The following is a 25,172-nucleotide window of genomic DNA, read 5'->3' on the forward strand; positions in this document are numbered from 1 at the left end:
CACAAAAATTTGTATACTCCATAAAGGAATTTTATCAAAGTTTGAGTACATGGACCGGAATTGATGTGAGCATTTAATATCCTTGACATCATTTGCATGAAATTCTACTGTGCCATTGGGACCCATGAACAATCAACACATTGAGATCTCAAAGGGTTGTAAGGCTAGAGAAGTTTATAGAGATATGCCCGCTTTTCTGCACTACGAGGTAATGAACAACTGGATACAAAAATTGCTGACAGCAGAGTTTTAGTGTTTAGGGTGTGAGGGTGGTAGTCATCACACACTAGAGAATATGATAGGATTTTTGAAATCTCCAACCTAAATCTGTAAGGCCAGACCAACCCAAAAGGAAGATGATTTGGTGGCCATTTCAACTCTAAGGTGCATGTAAAGGATACGATGCTGAAATTTTGAAGAGTGGGGAAAGTTATCTCCAGTATCCTGACCAAATTTATTCTGAAAATGTTACCAAAAAAATAAAGAATATCTAGTTATTATCATATTGCTATTTATGCACAGAAATTTGCTGCTGCAAGTAGTATTACAACAGAGCCTGTACTTCAAAATCTCTTTTTCTTAGGCAGTCTGTTGGAGTCAAGGATGACTTGCTCTCACTCCAGTTCTGTGAATTGTGAGATGACTGATGAGCCCAATGTGGGACCCACAGACTCAGCTCCAGTTGGGCCAGGAGGTGCTTGGCAGGACAGGTGGAAGGATGGTATAAGAAATGGTGCACTCATTCCACTGTTTTCCTGGAATCCCATGTGCTCCACAAGAGACTTGATGTTCTCAATGCCAACCCAGATTTGTCTTCTCCATTTTGATAAGTCACGGTCCATGGATTCCTATTGAGTTCTGAGGATGTTACATTTTTTTAAGAAGACTTTTAAAACATCCTTTAATCATTTCCTTCGTCTGCCTCGTAATCTCATGCTATGACAGTGCTCAGTATTGAGTTCCTGTTTCAAGAGCCTATTGTCAGGTATGCAATCAATGTAGCCTGTCCATTGAAGCTGGGTGAGTATAATTAAGTGCTAATGCTAAGGACATTGGTGTGAGAGAGGTCTGTGACATTGGTTTGCTTATCCTGTGGTCCATTCAGAGAATTTTCTGAAAATAGGGTTGGTAAAACCTTTCCAGTGCCCTATTTCCATATATCAGAGTCATACAAGAGAGCAAATGGGTCATGCTTCTAGGCAGGTGTAAGATCTTGATCTTCAACAACCCTTTTCCTCAGAGGTGAAAAATGAATCATGTTTCCAGGGACCTTCACTGGGCTGGTGTTGTGCAGTGGGAATACATTGGACGTTTGTTTTGTAGACGTTTAGTGCAAGGCCCATTTTTCATATGCTTCTGTGATTAAGTCAATGATGACTTGGAACTTGGCCTCTGAACTTACACAAATGCATAAGTACTTTAAAGTGACTTCATTGTTTATTAAAGCACTTTGATTGTGATGGCGCTTGACATATATGTCACTATGCAGTGTGGGCATCCTCATTTAGCTCCAAATTAGATGAATAGAAGGAATGTCCTTCAAGGGAGCAATTTGTATGATTATTCCGGAATAAATAAGGCAATAAAAATAAAGCTGAGCATTATTTTGCAACCAAAATTGCATACTTCAAACCCGATACCTATGTTCAAATTTACCTCCATTTCCTTTTCCTCAAAAAACAACTCTCGACCCTTACATTAAGTAATCAATTTAATCCAGCAGTCTGGAAATTTGTTTCTGGTCTTCTGTATAAAGCTCCTCTCCACAAATGACTCCACAAATGGCACGGTTCACACACACTGAAGCAGGCCTAACTAGAGGGTTGATGCTTCATTGTGAATTAAAAGAGGGCCCACCCTTTGCTGCACTATTGCTATGGACTCTAAGACATTCATCATCTTCCAGGTGAGTCTCCTTCAAGTGGCTTTCTTCATGTTTGCTCCAAGCACCTCCTCCCTTCCTTTCTGCTAATATTCTCAGAGTCTCCTACTCCTTTCCTGCCTGGCCCCAGTCACCTGTCCAACTGACCCCAATACCTGATTAGTTGTCTGACTAATCTCACACCCCTGAACAACCTACCTCAACCCTGGCCTTAAGCTGTCTGCAACAAACCCACATTTCAATATCCTTCCTCCTCCACCAATTCTCCCTCCAGAGTCAGGAGAGAATACATATTTATACCTACAAAGTTGGCAAGGCTTGTCTCACTACAGGCAATAGAATATCACCTCCAGGAATGCCTTGAAAAGTCTGGCCCAGACACACCACACTTTTATAAGCTTTTTCAGATAACTTACAAATTCTAGCTCAAATTTTTGTTGCTGGAAGTGAAGGAATATAAAGTATCTGAAATTAATTTTGCACATCTGTTAATACCAATTACAAAACAGTCATGCATATAACAGGTTATTGGTAGTAGGACACTTGTTGTTTAGATGGGAAATGCTGATAAGAACAGACATAACTTATCCAACTCTAGTAGGTGAAGTGGTTATCACAGTTTTAGTCCATGTGTGGATTCATACTGATGTGCGAAGGCATTAATTGTTATGACATAGCTTCTTCACAATGGGAGGAAAAATGTAGGAGATACTATCATAAAACTGGCACAGAGACTAGGTCAAGGATGCACTCAGCCATTCACCACAAACCACTGGTTGATCAATACTTCTCTTACAGTCTCTTCAAACCAGGTAGGTAAACCAAGTAAATGACTCACATATAGAATAATACATTTTTACAAATCAGTACAAATCAATGTAAATAATACAAATTTTACAAGAGTCCAGAAATGAATTTTCTTCTTACCTCCTTTACTGTCAGTTACCCTTCTGGAAATGCATTCATTTTTATGTGACAAGAGGCAAAGCAGTGCTGGAGTTTTTGCGGTCAGCAATCCTCTCAATGGCAGAAACAATAGCCCCTGGACAAAAGGAAAACCAAAGTTCATAAGGAAAGAGAAAGGAAATCATGGGATGGTATGTCTAACCCATTGGCCAGCAGTTGCTGCCATAACCATCAGGAATTTACCTTTGTTTCCATTTGGAAGGTGGGCCAGATTGATGGATTTGCTTACCAATTGCCAAAACATTGTCTTTCCAACTATCTGCTCACTGGTGATACTGCTTGGAGCAGGAATCTCCTGGCCTTTGTGTTACTGGGGAGCTCCCATCACCAGCAATCCAGGCTCTGCCGAGATTTTTCGGTGGACTGCAACTGTTGAATGGTGGGACACTTCCAACTATGTGAGACCACAGGAATGAATGGCAACTCAAGCTGTGTCTTTTCTGCCTTCTCTCCCCCAACTCAAACTGTTCCCCTTCCTTCTCCTTTCTCTCCCTCTTCTGGAAGTTTCCACTAGATCTTAACCATCTAGTGCCAACACCTCTTATTAAAGAGATCAATTAAACACTTAGGCTGAGATTCTCCTTGGAGATTCACATCCTAATTTCCTAGTAAAAACACCAGCGGTACAGTAGATACAGCCAATAACCCAGAATATTTTTGCTGTTTTGTAATTCTCTTTCTTTGTTAATTCCCTTCTATTGAAATGAAATATTTTGATGTTTCTAGCATGCAGTGTATTTCTGGCCAGTTAATGCCACCACAGTAGGAGAAGATCCACAGGATTTTTCAGTTACTTTGGGTGTTATTTTCCTTGCATTCTCTGTCTGTGTATTCTGTGCTTCCACATAATTGATGCTGGCACTAATTTCAACACACTATCTGACTGAATGCTTGGGATGAACAATCGATAAACAAATTCACCATTCAATGCGAACCTGATCTAATCCATCACGTCAGCCACATTCTGTTAACAGTGAGCCATATTTCTCAAGCAAAAGGCAGGGCAGACCAAACCCATTTCGTTTTGTCCCACTTTTAATTATTTCAATGCTCTGCTTACCAGCTTATTTGTACATCTTTTCTTAAATGCCAGGATTTCAGTTAATGGGATACAAGGAAAACTGGCTAATTGGATCCAAAACTGGTTTGGCAACAGGAAGCAGAAGTTAGTGGTGGAAGGATGCTTTCCTGATTGCAAGTCTGTACACAGGGATCGTTGCTGGGACTCCTATTGTTTGAGATACATATTAATACCTTGAACGTGAATGTAAGAGGTATGATTGGTAAGTTTGTGAATGACACAAAAGTTGGTGGTGGCATGGATAGCAAGGAAGGTTGTCTAAGGCTACAGCAGGATATAGGTCAAATGTAATTTAATCCCAACAGGTGTGAAAGTCGACCCACACTGTAATAAATCAGACAACAGCAGAACCACAGAACATACGTTTAATGCCTTATTCGTTTAACGCTAGCAGGAGTGAGGGATACAGAGAAAGAGTAAACAGTGTAACCCGAGCTCTGTACTGATCCCACTCGGAGATCTACTGGTCAGTGTCCCTACCTTTATACCCACTTGGTGGGAAACCTTCGTGGGAAGTTGCACTTACTAAGGCAGTTGCTTACAGCAAGCTTTTAGCAAAACAAGATACGTCTAAAAATCTTTTCTTTCTCACTCGCACCTGGACATTTTTATAGCCATAACTATAGTCACTCCATGGTTGAGGCAATATCACACCATGGGAAGAATAGCTGCACACCATTAACCCTTACATTTCCAGTCGTTAACCCTTGCATTCCCAGTTATCTTTTACACAAGTGTGAGGTGATGCATTTTGGGAAGTCATATAGGGGTAGAACAGGGCACTAAGGAATGTTGATGAGCAGAGGGACCTTAGGGTTGAAGTCCATTGTTCCCTGAAAGTGACAAAGCAATTAGATATGGTGGTGAAGAAGGTATATGGCATAAAGTATAAACGCTTGGACTTTAGTTTGCAACTTTACAAAATACTGGTTAGACCGCACATGGAGTATTGTGTGCAGATCTGTTCGTCACACTATAGGAAGGATGTGGTTGTGCTGGAGAGGGGGGAGAGGTGACTTACCAGAATGTTGCCTGAATTGAAGAATTTTAGTTATGAAGAGAGATTGGATAGACTGGGCTTGTTTTCCCTGAAGCGAAGGAGGCCAAGGGGTGGCAATAGAGGTATATAAAATCATAAGGTGCATAGTCAGGGTATATGGTCAGAATCTTTTTCCCATGGTAGGGGTATCAAAAATAAGAGGGCAAAGGTTTAAGATAAGAGGAAGGAGTTTTAAAGATGATTTGAGGGGAAAGGTTTTTGTTTTGCACAGAGAGGTTGATATCTGGAAGTTTCTGCCAGAGGTAGTCGTGGAATCGAGTACAATTACTACATTTAGGAGACATTTAGACATGCACTTAAATAGGCCAAGCATGGAAGGATATGGACCAATCCAGACAAATGGGTTTAGTGTAGATGGGCAAAGAAATTGACATGGACATTTTGGGCCAAAAGGGCTGTTTCTGTGCTGTACAACTTCATGACTATGTCTCTAAGTCTTACTGTCAGGAATACCATTTACAAATCCCTCCAAAAAGCTCTCTTCCTTTACAAGAATCTTCATATAGTCAAGTTATTGCTTACCATTGAAATTACTTCTCCTCGTAAGGGCTGATTTTTTTTCAATACCCTCTTCACAATTTCCACAAATGTATCTAATTCCTTAACTCTTTGAATCTTGGCTTTCCCACAAAAGTATTGCACACCCATCATCCCTGTCCTCAATGCACCTCATTTGCTCTCTGAGCTCCGTCAAACTGATTTCTTCTTTTTCTACAAGTCTGGAAGTAGCTTTTAGTCCTACAATCAACCTGTACTCTCCATTCCTCTGATTCTTAATTATTGCTCAATTTTTTTCAATATCCCTCCTTCGTCACTAAAGCCAATCTTTCAATTATCTTCCTGCCCTAAGGAATTCCCTTCTAATACAACTTTCCATTTTCTGCATTGTGCAGAATAATTGACAATGCTCAATAGAGGTGGTGTAATCACACAGCAGTTCTCCCTTATTTTAATCTAGAGCACCACAATCAGCTAATAATATGGACAAGGATCAGAATTCTTTGAGAAACAGGGATTTAAGTATTTGCATTCATCAGAAATAAAGGTCAAGCAGACTTCCAGCTTTGAAGGCAGCTTTATGGCCCATCACAAGTTTATATACACTAACCCTGACCCTTGAACTCTATCTTTAATGCACAATGAGACTTCTATCACAGATGGCCATGCACTGTTTCCACAGAGATAACCCAAACGACTCACGTTAGATCAGTCACATCCCACATTACAACATAAGCATGAGATATGTGAAGCTTGCCACTGCCATTCTATTCAGAGTAAGGGAATTGTGTATCTGACAACCCCTTATCATTGTATCAACGTATTTATAGAGATCAAACCCATTGAATCTGTGGTCCAGAGTCACCACTGTGACTTATCCCAACATTGTGTCACCCTCAAGGCCTTCTCCTTAGAGAATACTCAAGAACTCAAATATCAGTGACACCTGTGCCCCCTCACTAACAGACCCATTGATAGATCACCTTTAAACATAGCCTTGATGAGCACTTAGTACTGCTATCATTTTTCTGTCTGCCTTGAAACATAATGCTTCTGTGGTGTCCTCTCAGGTGTAAACAAGCAAGTTGCAAGTTGAAAAAAGAAAGCCAATCTTTAAACGTCTGATGATATTGTCTGTAGAATTGTGCCTTTGTAGGTGATGATGGCAAATAGTTTGAAATTGATAAGAGCTACGTGTTTCATTCAACAGGATATTGATTGAAGCAAATAACTGATTGTAATGATATTACACATCTTATTGGATAACAGTTTATTGCTGAAATTTATTTTGATCATACACTTATTGAACCAGATGTCTACCAACTGATTTAAATAAGTAAAGGATACTTAATGGAAGCAGCAGTTTGTCATTGGAGGACTGATTTGGCCAGGAGAATGATACCAATTAAATAAATATAATGTGCCCAGGGTAATGGGAATCTAGCCTGACTAATTGGTATTGCCTCCACAGAGGGACCATGGATGAATAACATAAGTAAGAGGCAGAAAAAAAATAAACTTTCCTTGCATCCTTTTATTTGTGTTTATTGCTGAGTGTCTAGCACAATGATTTTGCATCAGGAACAGAGGACATACAATAGGCAAGATAAGACTTTCAATAAGTTATGAATTTTAAGTATGTTTTTCACTACCCTGTGTTGTGTGACCTACTGGATGGGAATGTGGAATGGTATGGAGTTTTTGAGGTTTTGCCCAGGGTTTGTTCAGATGTTAACAACTGGTTGTTGTAGTGCTTGTGGGAAATTAGACCAATACTACACATATGAGTGAGCTAGAAACTGGTATACAGGTGTATGTTATGAGATTCTAAGGGCTGTTTGAGGGTCTCTGCACAGCCAGATGAAGACTGCACTCATTTTGTAGAGGCCAAAAGTAACCTCAATTAAGCTGCTTGTACTGCCATGGATTTCATTATAGCAGCACTCCGCTGCAGAGGCTAAAGAATGCACAGGAATCAGAAGCCAGGTAAGCAGGAAACAGCCCATCTCTCAAATATCCATCCTCAGTATGGCCTCTGAAAGATAATAATGATTACCTTTAGAATGAAGGAGTCATAAAACTCCCAGGATTCCTCGCATTGATGCAAAGACATTCCCCTTACATTCAACCATGAATACTGTGAGGGTGGAAATCTTGCAATTCATTAAGAAATTGGGGCTTAAAAGAGCCACTCAAAGCATGACATGAACGGAGCTTTGACTTGGGGAATCCTGCAACCCTGACAAATCCACACATTCACTCTACCACAGGAAATGTAAGTCACTTCTCCTAAACTATCGAACATCAATAACCTCAGTAATGCTGCAGTGAAGAGCATCTGTGAGATATGGCATAGATCAAATGCGGTTGCACAGAATGATCATGAGTCTAGGAAGTTGACAATGATTTTGACCTCAACTGTCAGAGCAACTCAGACATGGGTATAAGGCCATGGCTGAGGCTGCAGATTTCATAACAAATGTCTTTGCACACTTTAGCCTCTGTTGACTCTTTATTTCTTGGAGAAATTATGAAAGGAGCCTGGGTCTCTGCAGACGCTGAGGGCAAGCCCTTTGATAACAACTCCTCCCTGGCAAGCCCCATCCACGTTGATGGCCCCTCCAACGTCAGTGGTGCATTTCTAATATCTTCCAACAAAATTAGCCAGAGTAAATTACATGTGAATATCATAAGGAATTTCCAATTTCAGAAATAATAGAGTGGCTCTGTAAAGAAGTCTCTGTACAATGGTCAGGAGCAAGTTTCAGAAGCAGGTGTGAGCAGAGTCACCAGAGTGCTCTGCAACTGAACACAGACGTGCCAAGTGAGAATCTGAATATTCCTTTAAATCACAAATCAACAAAGTAAGCAGCATTGTGAAGAAGTGGTTGCTTTGTGAGTGGCCAATGACAGTGGAGCCTTAAAGTAAGTTCACCTAGCAATGCAAATAAAATGGTACTACACAAGGACAGGTGTTATGAGGTACAGATCCTGCACCTCAAATGCATCATACATGTATGCATGACCCATGCCCATTCAAATTTCCAGAGTGAGACAAATAATCCAGAAATGCTTTTTATCACCTTAAATCCCAGGACAATAGTCAATACGTATGCCTAAATGCTGAAAAATGTAATGCTGCAGTTATTTCTAAACTGGCATTATCTTAATATTTCAAACTAACAAAGTCACCCCAGTATACTTTAGGTACTTAGACCTGACAAATAGCCAACAACGTCTGTTATAAAAATAATAAATTTGCAGATGCTAGAAATCCAAAATAAAAACAGAAAATGCCAGAAACACTCAGGAAGGCAGACAGTATCTGCAAAAATAAAAACAGATATAACATTTTATATCAATGAACTGGTCTGTGTCTGATGAAGGGTCATTGACCTAAAATGTTAACTTTCTCTACAGATGCTGTTTGACCTGCTGAGTATTTCCAGCACTTAGTTTTAGCAACTAAAACTTTACCTTTACTCATAATCCTATATCTAATTACAAGCCATTCTTGGATTAAGAATGCCCGATTTATGAACAAGCTCCCATAATATTATTAAATTCAAAAGTCTGATGTACGTACATACATTCATTCCCACGAATGGCAGAACTGGTTTCCTCTTAAGTGTTTTGATGCCACTCATTACAATTCTCTGGAGGTGTGGCTACCATATTGAATGATTCTTGCGTGCTTTCCAACTTATGAACAAAATTGACTTAAGACCATCTATAAAAATGGAACCTGTTTTTTTTTACCCGGAGACAGCCTGTATACTGAACAGTTCACCAAAATTCTGTTCTAATATTCATTTTCAGGATCTGGGCATTGCTGGTAAGGCCAGACTTGTATTACCCATGCTGAATTGCCCTTAAGAAAGTGCTTGAGCTACCTTCTTGAACCACTGCAGTCTTTTTGGTGAAGGTAATCCACAGTGCTAATGGGTGTAGAGCTCCAGGATTTAGACCCAGTGACAAAGAAGGGTCAACATTATGTTTCTAAATCACAACATTATGATATTTGGAGGGGAACCTACAGGGTTGGTGTTCTTATGCCCATGCTGCCCTTGTCCTTCATAATGGCAGAGATTATGAGTTTGGGTGATGGTGTCCAAGTAGGCTGTGCAGTTGTCTGGGTCAGGAACTGGTGCATTTCATGGTAGGTACACACTGCAGTCACTGTGCATCCGTGGTGAAATGCTTAAGGTGACATATGGAGACCCAATCAAGCTCGCTTCTTTGTCCTGGAATGATATTGGACTTCTTGAGAATTGTTTGTGCTTTACTTATCTAGGCAAGTGGAGAATCTTCCACTGCACTCCTGATTTCTGCCTTGTAGATGGCAGAAAGGCCTTGAAGTTTCACAAATTGACTCACTTCCTGCAGAATATCCAAACTCTGACCTAGTCTTGTAACCACAATATTTATGTAGCTGCTCCTGTGGTCAATGGTAACTTCCAGGCTGGCGTAGAACTTGGCAATGGTACTGTCTTTTTGGAGATGGTCATTGCCTGGTGAATATTACTTGGCACTTATCAGCCCATATCTAGGTCTTGTTCCATGCAGGCATGGCTACTTCATTTGTTGAAGGGTTGCAAATGGAATTGAACACTGTGCAATCATCAGCAACTAGTGACATGTTAGTATGTTTATCTAATTACATTGGAAACTAAGAACTCTGGTCCCTATATTCCATTTAAAACTATTCTTTTGTTGCTGCTCCTTTTCAGTCAAAAGGTTCAAATCTCAATATTTTTTGGTGTCTCCATGCAAGATTTCCTCAAAGTGCTGAGAAAGCAAAAATAAGCAAACCCTGACTAACGATCCAGAGGTTTGTCTTTTTATTTCATGCTCACTTGCACATTCAGCTGCACAGACTTCAAATTCCCAAGGTATTTGCACTTCGATGCTATTTGGGGCTTAAATCTCATGACACAGACTGGAATATTTGGACTATTCAAGAAGAAAGAAAACAGTATCAACTGGTATGTGTTCTGCATTCAGTTTTCCCAAGTGAACTAAGCAGACTTCAAGTTCAAGAAGTGTTTAACATTTTTTTTACTGTAGCTATAGACAATTGAAAAATTAAAGGCATTAATTATTTCAAGTTCATAACTAGCAATCAGTAAAAAAATATGTGGCCTGATGGGTCCTCAGATTTACTTCTGATTTAGTTAAGCCGATTGAAAATATACTTGACCAATTTATATAAATTAATTACCCTTCTCTGAATAGCCTCTACTATTAGGCCTTATAAAATGCAGTGCACCAGAATGCATGGTAGATGACCCACCCATGAGTGGTTTCAATCTGAATCAGTTTTCTACAAAATCAAATAAACTGCAGATGCTGAAAAACTGAAACAAATGTAGAAAAATGCTGGAAACATTTAAGAACAGATCCGGCAGCATCTGCAGAAAGAGAAGCAGAGATAATGTTTCAGGTTAAAGACCCCTTGTTAGAACAGGTCTTTGACCTGAAACATTTAGGATCTTTGGCCTGAAGTGCTAATTGGTATTGGTTTATTATTGTCACTTGTACCGAGGTACAGTGAAAAACTTGTCTTGCATACCATTCGTACAGAACAATTCACTACACAGTGCATTGAGGTAGTACAGGGTAAAAACAATAACTGAATACAGAGTAAAGTGTCACAGCCACAGAGGAAGTGCAGCGAAGGTAGACAATAACATAACAAGGTAGATTTCTCTTTCCGTAGATGCTGCTTGATCTGCTGAGTGCTTCCAGCATTCTTTTGTTTCTATGATAAATAAGACCCTGTTTTTTATATTCAAAGAGCCTCCTGCCTGAAAAGTTTAGTACTTAATTAAAAGCCTGTCTGAAAATTAAATCAGGCAGAAAAATGAGTATCTAATAAGCACACCATATTTTCCTCTAGTGGTCATACATTCTGCCTTGTAAACAGGTAATCAGCACTAGAAAATGGCTAACTAGTATTGTTGGCCAAAGGGCCTGTTCCTGTGCTGTACTGTTCGAAAATCTCACCTTACCAGGGCAAAACAAAAAGTTGACTTGCACTGGAAGGCTAGTATCCTCTGCTTCCAGAGGTAAGAGAACTGTAACTATGACGTGTCAGCTTTCATGCTTCCAGAAGCAGTAACGCCTCCTCATTTTGCTACTTTAAGTCCAAATTTTCACTAAGGTAAATGCAGTATTAGTTCCTATTCCAAAATATTACTGGGATCACTGTTATTTTTGATATCACTGTTATTCTTAAGATGAAGCAAATTATGGTGAAGCAGATAAGCAATCATTTTAATTTGTCTGTCTACAGCTCAGCGAGGCACCAATATTTTAGAATGATGGAACACAGATCTACACTCAATCCCACACTTTGTGATTTGCCAGTCTTGATTCAATTATTATGGAGGAATAAATAAAGGCCTGACAGAGCAATGTGAAAAACAACAAATTGGCAGAAGTAGTCATTGTCTTTTTACTTCAAATCTTCTAATGGCTGGTTCAGATACGCAGGTGGAGATGATCACTCATGGCCACACGTTCTGTGAGAAGCAAGACCAAATAGAAAACCTTGGTCTCAATACTGTTTTAAAAATATTTCTGTATTAACTACATTAGAAATAGAATAAAATCATGATATATAACCGCAAAGGAGTCAATTAACAGATATATTAATTGTCTCAAGCACCATTAACAAATTCAAAATTAAAATGAATCAATCTCAGCCACATCTTTATGAATTGCTCAGTTTTCTAACTACAATTAAAAACACATGCTGCCCTTCAGAACATATCTTATTCAATGGGCCTAGTACAGTGTTACCATATTGGAGATGGAGGGGTCTACTGTAATTTATTACATAATGTCAGTACAACCTGACAATATGTTCAACATAATGCAGCACTGGGATTTAAATCTCACATGGAGTAATGGAAACAACTTTAAAGGAGTGAGCTGGTTGAGAGTAAAGTAGTCTTTCCTCATTCTTAACTAATGTTCCTTTTGACATTGATTATTCATAAGTATGTTATTTCCTTTGATATTACTAACCTTAGAAATACTTCTGGTTTATAAAGTACCAAAACTTTAAACTTAAAAACCACACTAACTGCCCTGGCCATTTATTGCCGAAAGAACCTAAGATTCCTAGGATGGCCACAACTCCTAAAAGGAATGGACCATGCCATCATCAGACAGAAGCGCATAGGGACCAGGAGGAGCATTGCAAAGGGTGGAGACAAGAAGTAGGAAACAATCCCCAACTTCTACACAGATTGCTAGATCCAACTCAACACTGACCTTGGGAGCTAACTGTTAGGTACTGCTCCGTCATTGTATATCACATGGGGTACAGTAATTGCAATAGTAGCATAGGTCTGTCACTGTTTAACACTGGGGTATAGTACTGGTGGCACAGGTCTGTTGCTATATAACAGTGTGTACGATGCTGCTGGACAGAAATCCATCTCTTTAGCACTGGGGTATGATGCTGGTGGGCACTAACTGCAATTAAAAATATGGCACAAGTACAATGAAGTGTAAAATTCTTTGAATTACCATCCATGCTCTGGCCTTCCTCCCAGATTTTCACTGGAAATAGACGGGGAGGACCCACCTGACCCATCCCACACCCACCACAGGGACTTTCCACTGCCCCCGCCATAGGTACAACGCCTGCCCCTACACCACCTCGATCCAGGGACCCAAACAGTCCTTTCAGGTGAGACAGAGACTTACCTGCACCTCCCTTAATATCATCTACTGCAATCGGTGCCAAGAGTGGCCTCCCCTATATTGGCAAGACCAAACGCAGACTAGTTGCCCATTTTGCAGAACACCTGCGCTCCGTCCGTAACCACGATCTGCACCTCCCCATTGCCAGTCACTTCAACTCTCTCTCCCATTCCATCACAGATATGTCAGTCCTCGGCCTCCTCCACTGCCAGGAGAAGTCCAAGCACAAACTGGAGGAACAGCACCTCATTTTCCGTCTTGAAACCTTGCAGCCTAACGGCATGAACATTCAATCCTCCCACTTTAAATAATCCCCTCAACATCCCCCCCAACCATGCCTCTTCTTCCCTTTCCTAGCTTCTCTTTTTTGTACCCTTTGTCCTCCTTACCTTTGACCCATCCCCCAGTGGACCTGCTTTCCCCTCCTCCCCCGCACCTGCCTATCACTATCTCTTACCTGCATCTACCTATCACCACCTTGTGCCCACCCCGCCTCCCCTCTTTTGTCCGCCTATCACTGCTCTGCTTTTCCCTACTATATATTAGGCTTCCCCTTTTCCTATCTTCAGTCCTGAAGAATGGTCCTGACCCAAAACGTTGACCCCCTGCTTTTCTCTATGGATGCTGCCTGGCCTGCTGAGCTCCTCCAGCATCATCGTGTTTTTCATCTTGGTTTAAAAAAAACGATTTGCCTTTATGCATTTTTCTGAATGGTTTGTAGTATTTTCTTCAGTGTTTACTTCTGTCTTAGAAGCTCTGCAGCGTCCAAGACACGTTAATAAACCTTTCTCCTCTAATTAGAGGCTCAAAAGCTTTCAAACAGAACCTGGCATGTAAAAACTAAAGTATTACAGATGTTGGAAATCTGAGATAAAACTGAAAATTCTGGAAAATGATGCTTTAATGAAGGATCATCATCCTTAAAAGGTTGGGCTGGACATGCTCAATCTGACCCACTGTCCCACTCCACCCATAATCTTTTGCAGAGACTAATCTCTCGGCACTGCAGATGTCCCATGAGCAGAGTGGGCCAAGAGTGATGATTAGGGCTCTAGACAATACATTCAGAAACCCTGCCTCCAGTACTGCCCTGACAACTTTCATGCTGACAAATGGCTGATGATAGAGACATTTACGAACAGATGAACTTGATTTACGTAATTTAAAAACAAACAAAATCAAAACACATTAAGCTGTTGATAGTTAATTACAAATATCTAATGAAGTTAACAAGAAAAAAAAGGCATAAAACAAGTAGCCAGATACAAGTAACTTCCAGAACACCCCTGAACTCAAAGGCGAGTCTCAGGCAGAGTGAGGTCAGATGTGCCCACATTTGACCTCCAGCGCCTTTTCTATTTCAGTGGTGCAATCCAGATCATGCTAACACACACAATGCAGCCTGGCAGCAGTCCTTTAAAGAACCAGTGGCCAGCTGCGAGCTCAATCTGCCTCAATAACTCTGTTTCTCTCTCAACCAATACTACCTAACTTACTGAGTATTTCCTTGTGTTCTGTTTATAGGAGACATTGAAGCCTTTGGCCAGGTGGAAAAGAGGACCAGTGGTGCGGTGAGTGGAGCAGTGAGGGTACATTGACAAGAACAGTAAGGAGGTAGCACAGATAGTGAGGAGGCATTGAGTGGAGTGTGAGGACAATGTTATGTGTGAGTCTAAACGTGACTTATAAGTCAGTACAGGCAGTCCCCAGGTTATGTAAGGTTTTCTGTTCCTGAGAACTGCCTGTAAATCGATTTTTCTGTAAGTCAGAAATGAACAATTTCCCCCCAAACCAAGATAAAAACCCATTGCCTGAAATTGTTGAGCCTCCTTTTCCTGATGTTTTCTTTCAGTCTTGCATCATGCACATCATTTGTTTTCTATAGCCACCCACATCGTATCGATTAGATTTTACGCAAATTCTCCCATATGTGCCTTGTTAGCGAACAAAGCATTTAAGAGAGAATTTGTGTAAAGTCAGATTTCCGCAAGTCAGGTCTTCTGCAACTCAGGGAGCCCCCGTATCTGGCTACATACAATTAAAATAAAATGTTTCTTGTAAATGGTCTAGATTATAAATCTGATCCTAACTGCAAAAATGTTCCGCACAATTGATATAGAAAATACTGGATCTCTATCCTGTTATTCAAGGATTGGAATCTAAGGTACATGCATTGCACCTCTTAAGATAATGCATTCTGACCAAATTTGAAAGAAAATTACTCTTCTTGCTAATCAGCTTGCTAGATTATATGCTCAAGTCCAAATAAAAGCATCAATTGCTGATGGAGCTGCTCCTGGACCTCAGCGCAAACCTTGTTGCTAAAGCAATAAGGCAATCTTTACAGATGTAATAGGATTATTCTCTCTTAATAAATTAAATACCTCAATCACTTTGGTTGAGGTCATGTCATTTAGGAATTACATTCAAACTAACTTTCAAAAATAAAATGTAATAATAAAACTAATGCACTTGAACAAAAAATCTCCACAAAATATCTTACTTTTAACTTTATATTTCTCCACCAAAAATAGTACCTTGTCATTAACCAGATTGCAACTTAAGTGTTCTTGATCGGTTTGAAAGAGTTTTTTTGTGTACCTTATACTTCAGTTTGGATCGTTCAACATTATCTACCAAAAGGGAACTAGATATTTAAAGTAACTTACAAAAACATTAAGCTGACTAATATTTTCACAAACCAGGAATTTTTTTAAAACTTTAATATACCAGAAACTTTTAGCATTTTTTAAACTTGCCTTCTATGCATGGATACACAGGATGATTCATTTCCTCATAAAAACAGCAAAAGAAGGTGTAATCCAACTCACCTCAAGCAACAGCATAATCTGTTGCTCTATATTTAATGTCAGCAAAGCTTATTTTCCTGTTATCAGGACTAGAAAAACATTTACTGCCAAGGGATCAATCGCACAACAACGATTGAGATCTGCAGCCTTCTGACACTCACTGCACAGTTCAAAATGAAGCTGGGCAGCTCTTTGCTGTGGCTAATATTTTATATATGTTTGTGTGAACTCCTAATCATCATGATCTCCAGAACTCATTTTGATCCCCATGGGGGTTGAAGATCAACATCCCAAATCTTCTTTCCTCTTAATGGTATTTTTAACAATCATTTTGGTCTTTTCCAGTGGAGGACAATCTCCAGAACAAGAGTCAATTTAGTTGATGAATGTAATTATGCTACTGTAAATAGGTATTTTTTTATTCTACTTAAAAAATTGTTTTGGAGATCAGCGTTTTAGCATCTGAAATGAAAATAATTTTTTTTCAAAATGTATTTTGAGTGATTTATGGGAAACAAGATAACACAGCACCACCTAGCGTGATGATAGATAATTGCTATTTGTCAATGTTGTCAGTGAATAAAGAAATCCCCAATAAAGCATTAGATAGTCAGTTGAATGTAATTGTTGTTCCTGATTCAGAAATTATGAGTTCAAGCAGAATGAGGACCACGTCAGAGATTTGAGCACAAAAAAAAAGGCTGACATATCTGTGCCTTACGGAGGAGTGCACAATGATGGATAAGCCACCTTTGAGGGTGTGATGTTAACCTGAAACACTACCACCACCTCCCCCCACCACTCTAAAGTGGATATAAAAGGTTCCATGACATTAATTTGAGAAATTAGCTCAAATGGAAGTATCTTTGTCCTTCCTAATGCACTTAGCCTCGTGACTTCTGGTGACTGTTGACTTTCTGTGGAGACTGCAGATGACCTTGGAGGATGAGCATGGTGGGGGGAGCCCGGCTTCCAACTGCATCATCTGGAAATAAACAGCAGCAGTTTTGCATGGCTGGCCGACAGTCAAAGGCTGGGAGGACTGCAAGTGGTGACAGGGCAAGTGCTGCTGTATTAAGAGAGAGGTTTGTGCATCGTGTTGGACTATTTTTTTAGAGTTTTTTGAAGAGGTAACCAAAAGGTTAGATGCAGGCAGGGCAGTGGATGTTGTCTCTTTGGACTTTAGCAAGGCCTTCAACGAGGTCCCACATGGTAGGCTGGTCTGGAAGTTAGGTCCCATGGAATCCATGGAGAGCTAGTTAGGTGGATTCAAAATTGGCTCGGAGGTAGGAAGTAGAGGGTGGTTGTTGGAGGTTGTTTATTGGAGTGGAGACCGGTGACTAGTGGTGTGCCACAGGGGTCGGTGTTAGGACCCTTGTTGTTTGTTATTCATATAAGTGATTTGGATGTGAATGCACAAGGCTTGATCAGTAAGTTTGCGGATGACATGAAACTAGGAAGTGTTGTTGATAGTGAAGAAGGTTATCGTAGATTACAGGGGGATCTTGATCAGTTAGGGAAGTGGGCTGAGGAGTGGCAAATGGATTTCAATACAGATAAGTGTGAGGTGATGCATTTTGGCAAGTCAAACCAGTGTAGGACTTACACTATGAATGGTAGGGCACTAGGTAGTGTAATGGAACAGAGGGACCTCAGAGCACAAGTAGATCGTTTGTGGAAAGCAGCATCACAGGAAGACAGGGTGGTGAAAAAGGCCATTAGTACACTGGCCTTCATCAATCACGCATAGATTATAGGCGTCGGGATATTATGTTGCAGTTGTTTAAATTGTTGGTGAGGCTGCACTTGGAGTACTGTGTACAGTTTTGGTCACCCTGTTACAGGAAAGATATGGTTAAACTAGAAAGAGTGCAGAAAAGATTTATGAGGATGTTGCCAGAACTAGAGGTCCTGAGCTATAGGGAGAAGTTGAACAGGCTAGGTCTTTATTCCTTGGAATGTAGGAGAATGAGGGGGAACCTAATACAAGTGTTTAAAACGATGAGAAACATAGGCAAAGTGGATGGTAACAGCCTTTTCCCCAGGGTAAGGGAGTCCAAAACCAGGAGGCATTGATTTAGGATGAAAGGGGAAAGATTTAAAAGGGACCTGAGGGGCAACTTTTTCCACACGTGGTGAGTATGGAATGAGCTGCCAGAGGAAGTGGTTGAGACAGGTACAATAGTATCATTTAAGAAGCACTTGGACAGGTACATGGAGAAGAAGGGCCTGGAGGGACATGGGCTGAACACAGGAAATTGGGGCTAGCTAGGTTGGAAAAATGGTTGGCATGGACTCATTGGGCCAAAGGGCCTGTATCCGTGCTGTATTGTTCTATGATTCTATCGTAGAGTCATTGCCACTTCTCAGGGGCAGCATCACAGCAAATCAAGTGATCTGTTGGGGACAGATGGCTGGACCACTGTCACACCCTGCCAGCCCCTTTGAACAACATTATCCACAGCCAAGAGGGCAGCAGAGGTCACACGAAATCTGAGATCTGAGTTTTCCCTGCAGCACTCAGAGATTGGGTGGTTTCTATTTGTGCTAAAATGGAACTTGACACATCAGCCATCTGGAATTGCATTATGACTAAAGACTAAGGACACAAGGATGGGATTTTATTGAGGGAAAGGAAAGAGTGGCATACTTGTATCTTCCACAATTTATCAGAAGATATTTTTGGGATTAATGGATTATGAGTAGTAGATACAAGGATTCTGTTATTGTTAATGGTTTCTGCCTCACTGTTGGCCACAGACTGAGGTATAGCCACTCAAATAATAGCAAGCTCTGCCTCCTTCATGGAACTAAAGGCATGGCTGTCCACTACCAGTTAGCTGCATCTGTCTCCATTTGTTGCCTACTTTACCCTGAAAATGAGGGGAATGTGTAACAATGTGTATTAGACAATGTGTGCTGTATCTCCTGTATTTTCTCTTTGTATTCTTTCCTAAAATACGAGTTGTAATCATCACACACATGATGTGACAGATGTTGAGGTGGGATTACTCTGTCGAGTATACAAAGGCCAATATCATCTTCAAAAAATTTAAAGCAACTTCAAGAGAAAGTACAAGGGCCAAATTGGTTTTCCCAGTTGTGAACTGTAATGCCCCATACAGCAAGTTACTTAGGTCAGCATGGTGATATAGCAGTTAGTGCTGCTGCCACACAGTTCCAGAGAACTGGGTTTGATCCTGGCCTTGGATGCCATCTTTGTGAAGTCTGCACATTCTTCCTGTGATGGTGGAGATTTCCACTGGGAGCTCCAGTTTCCTTCACATGACAATAACGTGCTGGTTGAGAGGTTAGTCAGCTACTGTGAATTGCCCATGCTGTAGGTGGGAGTGTCAGGAGAAATGGAGGAAGGGAGGAAGTTGATGGGAGTGCGAAAGAAAAAAAATGGGACTTCTGCAGATGGGTGTTTCATGGTTGGGCAGAAGTAGTGGGCCTAAGGGCCTGCTTCCATACTATATGATGCTATGAATTCTATAATGAGGATACTATAGCAATCAAAATACCAAAACAAATGATGCTGAAACAAATATGCAGAAACACATGAAGCAAATTTGGAAAATATACAACAAAAAATATAAAGTCAAACAAAAAGGTTGAGAACAATGTTACAACACACTCAAAAGGAATGAGAAAGAATGCAAAGGAAAAAATAAAAGTTTTAAGCATATGTGGAATAAAATTGGTAATGCCTTGCGCAAAATTCTGAAGTAGTTCATTTTCTTTCAAAATTGGGATAAAATATAAAATGTAAAATGTAAAAGAAAGTATAAATTACTTTCTTCGAATAAGATTTGTCCAACTTTCAAGATGTATTTCTGAAAATTTCACAATCCCAAATGAAAGTGCAATGGAATGCAAAATATAATCACCCAAAAAATATGATTTTTGAGTTCAACCTCAACTGAATATTTGGGATAAACTCCAGCCATCAACAGATCTCACCAACTAAGACTGCAGGAGAGAAAGTGGGGGAGTAGGATGCTGCTACTGGATTTAAAAGTTAACAACAGCTAGAAGGGCCAAGCATTGTCAGATTTATTTTGCAACATCCAACAAATCATTTCCAGAAAAATGTCAGAATATACTTAATAGACCAAAAGTGGGCATTCATGAGGAAGTGTGTACCATCAGCAGCAATTGTATTCTGCCATAATTTGATGGACACCAGCATAGAGCTGTGGGGTAGGGGATAAGATAAGAAACAAAATAAAAGCTCACACGGCACTTGCATGTTCATATGTCAGTATTCTTAAAATCATCAAATATGGGTGTGCATTGATAGTGCACATGCTGTTGTTAGAGTTATTAACAATAGCTTGACTCAGAGAAAGAATCTTGATCTATAAAATCAGCCACTGTACTTGTAGGTTAAAAGTTGCAAATCACAGCCACCTTCTGACTAAAATTTAAAAACTAGATGGCTGGGAACATTGAATACTGATCAATATGGAAATAATCTCTGGTAATTTGTTGCATAGTAATCTACATACATTACGGCATGACATTTCAGTTCATGACCATTACATCAATGCTCCTAAAATTTTTTTAAAAGCATCATGAAACCCATGCACATTGAGTGTTAGACTTGATCATAAACTTTTGAGATCAGATGGGGAAGTTCAGATTCATCCACTTTAAATTCAAGATAGACATATCGGAATACTTTCTAAATATTTCAAACTAGGACTGAAAAGCAAAGATTTAGGTGTCCATGTAAAACAAATCAATGAGTGCTAGCACACAGATACAAAAGTAATCAAAAAGCCCAGCAGAATGCTGGCCTTTATCTCAAATGGGGCTGAAATACAAAAGGAAGGAAGTGAAGCTCGAGTTATATAGGGCCTTGGTCAACCCCATATGGAGTTCTCATTCAGATCAAAGGCATGCTACTTGATCTAGTAAAGGCTCTAAACTCTTATATACTGGTTCATCCTTCACCCGTTTTTATAAAATTAAATGCGTTCATAGAACATTATATTTCTGTATCTGGTGCATTCCATGTTGTAAATAGTACAAACTCATTTAGTTGAAGCACATAGCACATTGTAAACTGTGCAATGGAGAACTGGAGGGGGTAGCATTACACTATAACTGTATTCGTCACCCAATATCCTTTGTCGCCTTTATATCATAATCCATGTTCACCACTCTAAATCTTGCTTTCCCAATTATTCTGCTCTTGCCAGCTTTTAATGGTTCCTTATTATCAAACATAATTACTTCCCAAATGCTTAGTTTCAATGTAATCCTCACATCCAATCCACTATCAGTCTACAGTTATTGTGCCACTATGTCCCAGAATGTACTCCCCAGTCTCTCTGTATGATCTTATTTTCATCACAAGTTATCCTTGTCTGGTCATTTTCTTCTTTATGAGGTACATTGAAATAACTTATGAGTTGCAACAACTTTCAATAATACAATACTTTTAAAATTGTTATACAAGTGCAAAGTGTTATTACATACATAGCAAAAGATCATTTTTGACCACATTGCTGGTGTAGAGTCTTTGTTGGTAGTGCATACTGCAAATTCAGGTAATTTTAGCACATATTTAAATGCTCAAAATATAATGTAGTGTCTATCCAAACTTGCAAAACAAATATACTCATGACTTCAATAATTTTGCATGGAATGTGTAACAAATTAAATTAACTACCTGAAATCCCAGTCAAGGAAACAATGCCAACAGAGAGACACAATTTCAATCCTTAATTCCAGTTTGCCAATTTCATAAACAAATTTTCCTTGATGCCAAATGCACAGTTTAAGTGGAATGCTTGGGTAGAAAGAATCCTTTTTTAATGATTAGAAAATTCATGATTTTTATTCATTTCAAGTTCCTATCTGACCAACCAATGCAGAGAAGTAATATGTCCACCCTCATGCTCAATCAAGAGATCGTAAAACAAGAAGATGTTTTCACCAAAATTTTCCCCAGTGGAGATAATTGAAATTCTGCTGCATTGATGGTGTTTACCAAACTAGTCAGGACATAATAAGTGCATCAATGTGGTTATGCCATATTTTAGGACATGGGTTAGGCTCAAAATTTGACATAACATATACCTGATGTAGATTTTCATGCAGGCAGAGGGAAAATTTAAAAATATATGTGAAATGCTGCAAAATAACAACTCATCTGGCTCAAAACTGAACCACATATTCCAAAGAAAACATTGTGGCTTTCATTTCTACAAAGTTTCTTTATCAGATAATCAAAGCAATAATTTAAAAATGGACATAATTAATTAAATTCCAGGTCCAAATGCTCTGATTAACTGTGAGCAAACCACCAGAGTCTACCAGTGAATAATAATTATTCAGTTTGAATTGGGGCAAAAGGACAATTTCACTTGTACAAAATTACCAAGTCTTAACTCCAGTTATAAATTAAAAAAGAAGAACTCCACAAGCTCATTCAAATATCCATTCAATTAATTACCACTTCATTCAATTAATTAAAACTTCTCCGTGGATTGTCACCTTGTCGTGGTGGAGAAGCTTGTGTGGTCCCGAGATCCCGAGGGCGATGCCGTCTGGAGCTATGCTCCTGGTAGGGTCACCCATGGCGGTAAGGTCGATGGTGAGGTCCCTGACAAAGAACAATCCAACCAAGACCTCAACGGTGGAACAGGCGGACAAAGTTACTTCGAACTCAACGGCTATGAAGGCGGATGAAGGCTGTAACAAATCAGCTCCAATCGTTGTGGTTTCCATGCCACTGGAATCAGTTGGTTGATTTGTGAAGTATCGTGTTCTTTTTGTAGTGCAACATCAAGTACACGTTAAACAAATACACACACAGGCATCTTCGCTCTGTGGGCTTAAAAAGATCAACGGAACGAAGACCATCATCCTCAACCTCGAGGGATAGCCACGATGACAGTATTAAATGAACAAAGCAAGTAATGCTATGCTAAATAACTTATGAAAATGAGAATACTGACAATACTGGAAAGCTACACAGATAATAAGATATTCTGTGGAACATGAATGGTTGCTATTCTGCTGAGACCCTGGATAAACTGCCTGCAGAGTACAGCCGGTCAGAGTTGTATGTGCATATGGTAAAGCTGACTTGATAGGGGCCTAGGATTTAACTAATGATGACCATTTCTAAACTATTGCTTTTACTACCCAACAAAGCAACTTTAGAAAAATTAATGCCACAGTACTTTCAATGAAATATCAACAATTTGGTCCAGATAAACCATTATTGTGCAGTAGTTTTAGGTTTTACTATTTCCCGTGTTTTTATGAAAATTGGCATCAGGTAAATACTATGTGTGATTTTGAGCAAAAACCCTCATCTTAAGTTATGTTAAAACTATGTAATTTACCTGATTGGTAAAAGCCATTTATTCTGCAGTGTGATTTCTATGTTCTCGGCCTGAGTTCTGAAGAATTATCTGACTAATCAAGGATAAATTTCAGAGATCTATTTTCTTGAAAATTTACTCATCACTTCCCTCAAAAGATGGAAGTGTTAAAATCCATCCATAAAATCCATCATAACTTTTCCATGAATTGCAAAATCCATGAAGCAGCATGTCCCTCATCATAATTTTATAATATCCTAAGGTAAAATATAAGTAAAATGTTGGGAGGTGGCTCAAATTTACAGCAAAACAGATACAATTATACAATTTTTGATCCCAATTAGAAGCACGGAAGAGCCCAATGTTCACTTCCTTTCGCTTCCAAAACAACTTTTCAATAAAAAAAATGAGTAGAAAAAATGGGATTAATGTAGGATTAGTGTAAATGGGTGGTTGATGCTTGGTGTGGACTCATTCGGCTGAAGAGAGTCTTGCTGTATGTCTCTACCATTCCATGACCCAGAGGCAAATGCCAAAGTCATATAGAAGAGCCAGGTTAGATATGAATCACTGCCTAGTTTTCCCACCCAATTTACCCACAAAAAATAAGGAGAAATCAGTCTGGAATTACTTGTTGACAATAGGGAAAATGTAACAAAATAACTTAAGTAACTATTAACAGAGATCTTTGCAAATTGCATCTGTAACTTATAGGATGTCCAGTCTTCACAAAATATTCCTATATAATGAGATAGTATAAATGGAAATTGTTTCAATGTACTGTGAATAGCAGCCCAAAAACATAAAAATCTATGACACAAGAGATTCTGCAGATGCTGGACATCTAAGTGCATTACAATTAGCTGCCCTAACAAATCAGACTTGTGTTTAAATAACACTGGAGCTTAAGTAGCATCTCCTTCTACTATCTAATTTGCACATTAAAACCTCTTTATTGAAATAGATGTGTTAAGAGTTTCTGTGAAATATAAAACTTCATTTTGATTTATTAATTTAACTGCTATCATTGTAATATGTATCCAGATAATATCTTAATAATCTCAAATTAAGTAAATAATATCCATTATACATTATATTAGTCATCAACTTCTTTTCACTTCTAAAACTATCAGCTTAGGTTTTTAATTTCTGTTGCAGGTACTTTAGTCTGAAATGACTGAAGTTGTAAAAGTGGCATAACCTGATCTGCGAAATTCTAACAGTATGACACTTCATGTCTTATAATAAATAAAAGTAACAGTATACTTTATTGGTGGACTGATGAAGTACTATATAGTCAGAGGTGATGCCTTTTGGAAAGCAACACTGCTTGTGCTCTCTGATGGAACTAAAAGATCCTAAACACTATTCAAAAAACGAGAGGTCGCTGGGTGTCCTTGTTAATATTTGCATCCTCCACCAATGTTACTAGTGAAGATGTATATTGTCATTTATTTTGTCACTATTTGTGATACCTTGCTATGCATAAATTTCCCTAAATTACAACTGTGGTTGTACTTCAAAAGGTACATCATTGGCTGCAAAACAATTTGGGACAGCCTGAGGCTGTGATATCTGTTGTATTTTCTTTATACAGATAAGATGACAGGTGATAAGATGACTCATGCTGAATTACTCATGCTGACCTGTTGAGTGAATACATGGTGAAATTTGCATTCAAGTTGTCAAATACTGCATAAAGTCTTTCCTAATTCACTTATTAAAATATCTGGAACTCGTCACCTATCATCTTGAAGAAATGTTATTTATTTATTAATAAGAACAGCTTAAGTATTCAGGCCAATTGAGACAATCT

General features: G+C 39.2%; 1 protein-coding gene across 1 annotated transcript in view; it reads right to left on the reverse strand.

Annotated features, from left to right (window-relative positions):
- The window catches only part of greb1l (GREB1 like retinoic acid receptor coactivator), a 207,538-nt gene that overhangs the window by 121,990 nt on the left and 60,376 nt on the right, over positions 1–25,172 (reverse strand). The window contains exon 2 of the mRNA XM_052023073.1: positions 2,810–2,924. The gene's annotated coding sequence lies outside the window, so the exon portion shown is untranslated. The remainder of the gene's footprint in view (positions 1–2,809; positions 2,925–25,172) is intronic.

Source organism: Pristis pectinata, chromosome 9 (assembly GCF_009764475.1).
Source record: "Pristis pectinata isolate sPriPec2 chromosome 9, sPriPec2.1.pri, whole genome shotgun sequence".
Lineage (NCBI taxonomy): Eukaryota > Metazoa > Chordata > Chondrichthyes > Rhinopristiformes > Pristidae > Pristis > Pristis pectinata.